Source organism: Diplotaxodon limnothrissa, linkage group LG20 (assembly GCF_057381915.1).
Source record: "Diplotaxodon limnothrissa isolate DT_005_m linkage group LG20, D_limnothrissa_male_GT1.1, whole genome shotgun sequence".
Classification (NCBI taxonomy): Eukaryota; Metazoa; Chordata; class Actinopteri; order Cichliformes; family Cichlidae; genus Diplotaxodon; species Diplotaxodon limnothrissa.
Genome location: NC_140615.1, coordinates 38,255,966 through 38,263,447, shown reverse-complemented (window position 1 = coordinate 38,263,447; position 7,482 = coordinate 38,255,966).

Below are 7,482 nucleotides of genomic sequence, written 5' to 3'. Positions count from 1 at the left end.
AACAATGGGCTGGGGGGTCAGTTCCTTAATCTTAATTATGCAAATTCTCATGACCACTGATCAATAACCATGAGTCCCATTCACAGAGAGCTGAGGAATGGCTGCAATCACAGCATGTAAGCTGGTGACAGATGTAAATGGCCTCCTTGACTCCGCCCTCAAACCAGCGTTCCTCCCTGTCCAGGATGTGAACATCATAGCCAGTGGTGTAATGTGATTATTTTGTTCCAGTTAAAAGACGCGCTGCAGCAGTTTGCACCACCTGCAGACATCTAATGGATGCATCACTAACCCCACAGTAAAGTGCGTTACAGTAATCCAGCCTAGATGTAACAAAGGCAGGATTACAGTCTCAAAAAGCTGCTTTGATAAGATGGGCTTTATTTTGGCTGTCACAGATGAAAGAAGCTTGATGTCAGGTTTATATAGTGGATTGTCATTTATGCTTAGAAATATCTTCTCATATATGCTCAGAGTTTTATAATCAATGTCATGTTGGTCATGCACACCCACACCCTGGGGGCATGGGAGAGGTCGTACCCCCCCCACACACACACACTTACACAACGCACAGGCAAGGTACTCTGTGTGTGTATGTATACGTGATATGTTAATGAACCTATGTATATTCATGTAACCTCAATAAAAGAGCCGTGTTACGGGGGAGCGGACGAGAGTCTGACGGAGGTCAAGTGGTTGGAACGACACTTCCAGGCAGGCCTCCCTCATGCATGAGTAACACAAAGAACTTTCCCTACTTGTGTCTTGCTTTTGCTGTGTAGTAAATTGTCTTGAACGTTGCAGCGAGTGGGTTTAAGCTACAAACCACTTGATCTTACAAAAGCAGTGACCTAAACTTTCCCAAATGAACAAACATTAACAGAATGTGACGTCATGCTCACGTATACGTACTGTACTGGTCATCATAAATGGGGCTGTAATACCACTTTGTACCACCAGATGGGGGAAAAATTCATGGAACCTTTATTAAACCATTAAAAATTAAAAGGTAAAAAAAGCCTGTAACTACACTCAACAAAAATATAAACGCAACACCTTTGTTTTTGCTCCCATTCCCCATGGGATGGACGTAGAGACCTAAAATTCATTCCAGATACACAATATAACCATCCCTCCCAAACAGTGGTCACAAATCAGTCCAAGTGTGTGGTAGTGGGCACATCTGCTATATTGAGATAATCCATCCCACCTCACAGGTGTGCCACATCAGGATGCTGATCTGACATCATGAGTAGTGCACAGGTGTACCTCAGACTGCCCACAACAAAAGGCCACCCTGGAATGTGCAGTTTTGTCTCACAGCAAAATGCCACAGATGCCACAAGCAATGAGGGAGCGTGCAATTGGCATGCTGACAGCAGGAATGTCAACCAGATCTGTCGCCCGTGCATTGAATGTTCATTTCTCAACCATAAGCCGTCTCCACAGGCCTTTCAGAGAATATGGCAGCACATCCAACCGGCCTCACAACCGCAGACCTCGTGTAACCACACCAGCCCAGGACCTCCACATCCAGCAGGTTCACCTCCAAGATCGTCTGAGACCAGCCACCCAGACAGCTGCTGGAACAATTGGTTTGCACAACCAAACAATTTCTGCACAAACTGTCAGAAACCGTCTCAGGGACGCTCAACTGCATGCCCGTCGTCCTCATCGGGGTCTTGACCTGACTCCAGCTCGTCGCCGTAACAGACTTGTGTGGGCAAATGCTCACATTCGATGGCGTCTGGCACGTTGGAGAGGTGTGCGCTTCACGGATGAATCATGGTTCACATTGTTCAGGGCAGATGGCAGCTGAGAATGTCCCAGTTCTTGCATGGCCAGCATACTCACCGGACATGTCACCCATTGAGCATGTTCGGGATGTGCTTGACCGGCGTATACGACAGCGTGTACCAGTTCCCACGAATATCCAACAACCTCGCACAGCCATTGAAGTGGAGCGGACCAACATTCCACAGGCCACAATTGACAATCTGATAGACTCCATGCGACGATGTGTTGCACTGCATGAGGCAAATGGTGGTCACACCAGATACTGACCGGTTCTGGGTCCCCAGACCCCCAATAGCGCAAAAAACTGCACATTCCAGGGTGGCCTTTTGTTGTGGGCAGTCTGAGGTACACCTGTGCACTACTCATGATGTCAGATCAGCATCCTGATGTGGCACACCTGTGAGGTGGGATGGATTATCTCAATATAGCAGATGTGCCCACTACCACACATTTGGACTGATTTGTGACCACTGTTTGGGAGGGATGGTTATATTGTGTATCTGGAATGAATTTTAGGTCTCTACGTCCATCCCATGGGGAATGGGAGCAGTAACAAAGGTGTTGCCTTTATATTTTTGTTGAGTGTATGTTTTTGCTGTAATCACAGATGCGACAAATAAGAACAATAAATACAGGACAGGGGTGGGGGGTGGGGGGTTATATACACAAATACAACCAATAAAATTACAGTTACTGTGAAGCACAGGATACATGACTGAAGATCTGTGTGTGTGTGTGTGTGTGTGTGTGTGTGTGTGTGTGTGTGTGTGTGTGTGTGCGATTTCTTTTATTAAAGTTATTAAAGTGTATTTTAGTTTTTTTATGATGTGTAGCGAGCCAGACGCTCAGCGTCCTTTTCTTCCTTTAACGTATTTTTCTGTTTTATTTCAGTGAACGGAGGACGTGCCAGTGGCCCTGGGACCTCAGGTGGTGGGTCGCTTTCACACTTTCTTTTGTACAGCACCGGGTGGGCTGCAGTGATTTTCTTTTTGTGTGATTTTCTTTTGGGTCCACGGCTGCTGGTAAGTCCAAGTTCCAACATTGTTTTATTGTACTTCTAGGGCACTGTCAACATTTTGTTCTCCTAATATTTTATTCTTTATTTCTTTTACTATAAATAAAACTGTTTTAATATTGGAGCCAACCTGCCTCAGTGTGCATCCTTGAATCTGTGCGGCCTCTTTTTATCTATTTTTCTTAAACATATATTTCCTGGGGGTGGAATTCCCCTAGGTGGCGTTGTCATTTTATTATTTCTTTTAGAACCCCGCCGACCACTTGGTCACACACATTTGAACTGTTGTCACCTTGCTGCACTGTAAATAAACGCACTGTCTCTATTTCTAAGCTCTGCGCCTGAGTCCACTCTCTAACAGATGTTTTTCCAACGAGCTGATTTCATTACAGCTTTCGACCCATGGACTGAAACACTTTCTCCTTTGTGAGTTAGAACAAAGATTTTCAATGCAAATCAGAATATTTTCCATACAAATGTGTTCCCAGCTGTACTCCTGCCGCACCCTGTCTATTACCGTCAACTGGCAATGGGTTTGCATGTAGATCACAGGATTTATTCAAACACTGCACGACAAAAAAAGGAGTCTTGGAAAAAGCTGCACAGGAAATGCACTCATTTAGAAGATCATCATTTAACCAGGAAAAATAATCCCTCCAAGTGACTTTGTGGGTCCTGAATAATCAGGCCCCATCTTATCCTAATGACCTTACAGTGCCGTACGACAAATAGAGCACTTCGCTCTCAGACTGCTGGTTTACATGTGATTGCTCCATACAATGGGAAGCAGAGCCTTCAGCTTTCAATTCAGTTGAGTTTGAATACATTTTATTTATACAGCGCCAAATCACAACAGCAGTCGTCTCAAGGCAATTTATATTGTAAAGTAGATCCTATGGTAAAAAGAGAAAATCCCAAGAATCATATGACCCCCTATGAGCAAGCACATTGGCGACAGTGGGAAGGAAAAACTCCATTTTAACAGGAAGAAACCTCTGGCAGAGCCAGGCTCAGGGAGGGGCGGGGCCATCTGCTGCGACCGGTTGGGGTGAGAGAAGGAAGACAGGATAAAGACATGCTGTGGAAGAGAGACAGAGGTTAATAACAGATATGATTCAATGCAGAGAGGTCTGTTATCACATAGTGAGTGAGAAAGGTGTGTAGGTGGTTGTGGGTGTGTGTATGTTCAGACCATGAGTTTAACGTGGGTCAGATGTCAGGAGGCAGAGTTCAGGAGTCTGACAGCTGTGGGGAAGAAGCTGTTCCGGTACCTGGTGGTCTTAGTCCGGAGGCTCCTGTAGTGCTTCCCAGAGGGCAGGAGGGTGAAGAGTCCATGTGATGGGTGACTGGGGTCTTTGATGATTTTCCCAGCCCTTTTCAGATACCACTTCCTGTAGATGTCTTTTATGGCAGGAAGCCAACAGAACCACATCATCTGCAAAAATCAGAGATGAGATTCTGAGGCCACCAAAGCGAAAGCCCTCCGCCACTTGGCTGCGCCTAGAAATTCTGTCCATAAAAATTATGAACAGAACCGGAGACAAAGGGCAGCCCTGGCGGAGCCAGGAACGAGTCCGACTTATTGCCGGCAATGCGAACCAAGCTCTTGCAACGGTTGTATAGGGATCGAATGGCCCGTAGCAATGGGCCAGACACCCCATATTCCCGCAACACCTCCCACAGGACACCCCGAGGGACACGGTCGAATGCCTTCTCCAAGTCCACAATACACATGTAGACTGGTTGGGCAAACTCCCATGCACCCTCAAGTATCCTCGAGAGGATAAAGAGCTGGTCCAGTGTTCCGCGACCAGGACGAAAACCGCATTGTTCCTCCTGTATCCGAGGTTCGACTAACGGACGAACTCTCCTTTCCAGCACCCTGGCATAGACTTTTCCAGGGAGGCTGAGGAGTGTGATCCCCCTGTAGTTGGAACACACCCTCCGGTCCCCCTTCTTAAAGATGGGGACCACCACCCCGGTCTGCCAGTCCACAGGTACTGCCCCTGATCTCCACGCAACATTGCAGAGGCGTGTCAACCAGGACAGCCCTACAACGTCCAGAGCCTTCAGGAACTCGGGGCGGACCTCATCAACACCAGGGGCTCTGCCACCAAGGAGTTGTTTAACTGCCTCAGTGACCTCGCCCCCGGAAATTGGCGGGTCATTCCCCTCATCCCCAGACTCTGCTTCCTCCTCGGAAGACGTGTCAGTGGGATTAACCCTCCTGCCTTCTTGGGACCTTTTTGTGCCACTGCTATGTGTTAAATGGCTGCCATTTCCACTGTGTTCAGTGGAATATAACCAAACTTGCCACAGGATAGTTTTTACCTGTCAATGTTAATATTCCAGTGTGAATTCCTTAAATCAGCCTAAAATGGCTGAGCAGCAGAAATCCCCACACCCATCACCCTGGGGACCATTTTCTGCCCATTGACTTCCATTATAAACGCTATTTTTCAACCCCAAATTATCATCATATGATTTTATTTTTTCTTCTTTTCTTGGATGTCAATGAAGACTCAGGGCCTTGAAGTTTTAATTTTTAAATTGCAAAAAAAATGCAAAAAAAATAATGGCAGGTCAAAATGTATGTTGGTGCCAATCTTTGGTCCATCTAAAGGCCTACTTATAATGACAATCACATATTACTTCAACTGGTTTTTTGTGGAAATATTTAGTTTCGTTTTTTGGTTTTTGGGGCTTATAACACAGGGCGCTCATGTAATAACACTGGGATTTGAAGGGTTAAAACAACGAAAATATAATTAAAACTTTACATGAATATTTCAGGGAGGAGTAGTTTTACAAGGTTGGCTAATTTAAAGTGGAATAAAATATGGATATATGGTCTTTTTATGGCGTGGCTGAGAATGGTCCCTAGGGTGATGGGTGTGAGTTTTTTAAAGGATGGCAGGAGGGTTAAGGAGGTCCTCGAAGTATTCCTTCCACCGCCTGACAATTTTCTCAGTCGACGTCAGCAGCGCTCCGCCAGCACTATACACAGTGCAGGTAGAGCACCGCTTTCCCCTCCTGAGACGTCTGACGGTTTGCCAGAATCTCTTCGAGGCAGTCCAAAAGTCTTTTTCCATGGCCTCTCCGAACTCCTCCCACACCCGAGTTTTTGCTTCAGCCACTGCCTGAGCCGCATTCCGCTTGGCCTGTCGATACCTGTCGGCTGCCTCCGGAGTCCCACAGGCTAACCAAGCCCGATAGGACTCCTTCTTCAGCCTAGTGGCTCCCTTCACCTCTGGTGTCCACCATTTGGTTCGGGGATTACCACCACGGCAGGCACCAACCACCTTGCGGCCGCAGCTCAATGCAGCAGCTTCGGCAATGGAGACGCTGAACATGGTCCATTCGGACTCAATGTCCCCAGTCTCCCTCGGAATGCTGTTGAAGCTCTGCCGGAGGTGTGCGTTGAAGATCTCGCGGACTGGGGCCTCTGCTAGACGTTCCCAGCACACCCTCACTATGCGTTTAGGTGCACCAGGTCTGTCCAGCGTCCTCCCCCGCCACCTGATCCAACTCACCACCAGGTGGTGATCAGTTGACAGCTCAGCCCCTCTCTTTACCCGAGTGTCCAGAACATATGGTCGCAGGTCTGGTGATACGATTACAAAATCGATCATCGACCTACGGCCTAGAGCATCCTGGTGCCACGTGCACTTATGGACACTCTTATGTTTGAACAGGGTGTTCGTTATGGCCAAACTGTGATTAGCACAGAAGTCCAATAACAAAGCACCGCTCGGGTTCAGATCAGGGAGGCCGTTCCTCCCAATCACGCCCCTCCAGGTCTCGCTGTCGTTACCCACGTAACGTCGTTACCCCATTTTACTATTCATCACTGATTTTTAAGAAAATAAGAACAAACTTGAGTCTGTAGCCAGGATGACAAACAGAGCTCCAAACATTCCTTTAATCTCAGCTATTAACGAATTCATGAATTTCTTCACAAATAAAATCTTAACTATTAGAGTGAAAAAATACTGATACCAATACTGATGATCATGAACTTTTACTACAGAGATCAGAGCATGCAGCAGGTATTAAAGTTTCTGCACCGCAGTGACTTCAGTGATGTCTGTCTAACAGACTCCAATTTGCCTTCTTCACATTCTCAGGTTAATAATGGAGTTCCTCAGGGTTCCACGCTGGGACCAGTTCTGTTTATATTTTAAATGCTTCTTCAAGGTATCGTTACAAGGCATCGCATACTTCTTGGGTATGCAGATCAACCTAGCTCTTTGTAGCCAATTAAATTGCAGGAATGTCTTTAAGACAACACTGAGTCAGGAGTCAGAACAGACTCTACCTGCTGAGGAGACTGAGATCTTTTGGAGTGCAGGGGGAACTCCTGAAGACCTTTTTAGACTCTCTGGTGCTGTCGGCCATCTTCTATGTTGTTGTTTGTTGGAACAGCAGCTTATCTACAGCTGAGAGGAAGCGGGTGGATAAGCTCTGTCCCAGGATGTTCCTCGACCCAGTTCAGGTAGTAGGAGACAGAAGAACTCTTAGACAATGTCTCCCTCTCCATGCACGAAGCAGATTAACTGAAAAGCCTTCAGTTAATCCAAAATGCTGTATTTCTCCTGTATTGGCTTCCCTTCATTGGCTCCCTGTTAAATCCAGAATTGAATGTAAAATCCTGCTCCTCACATACAAGG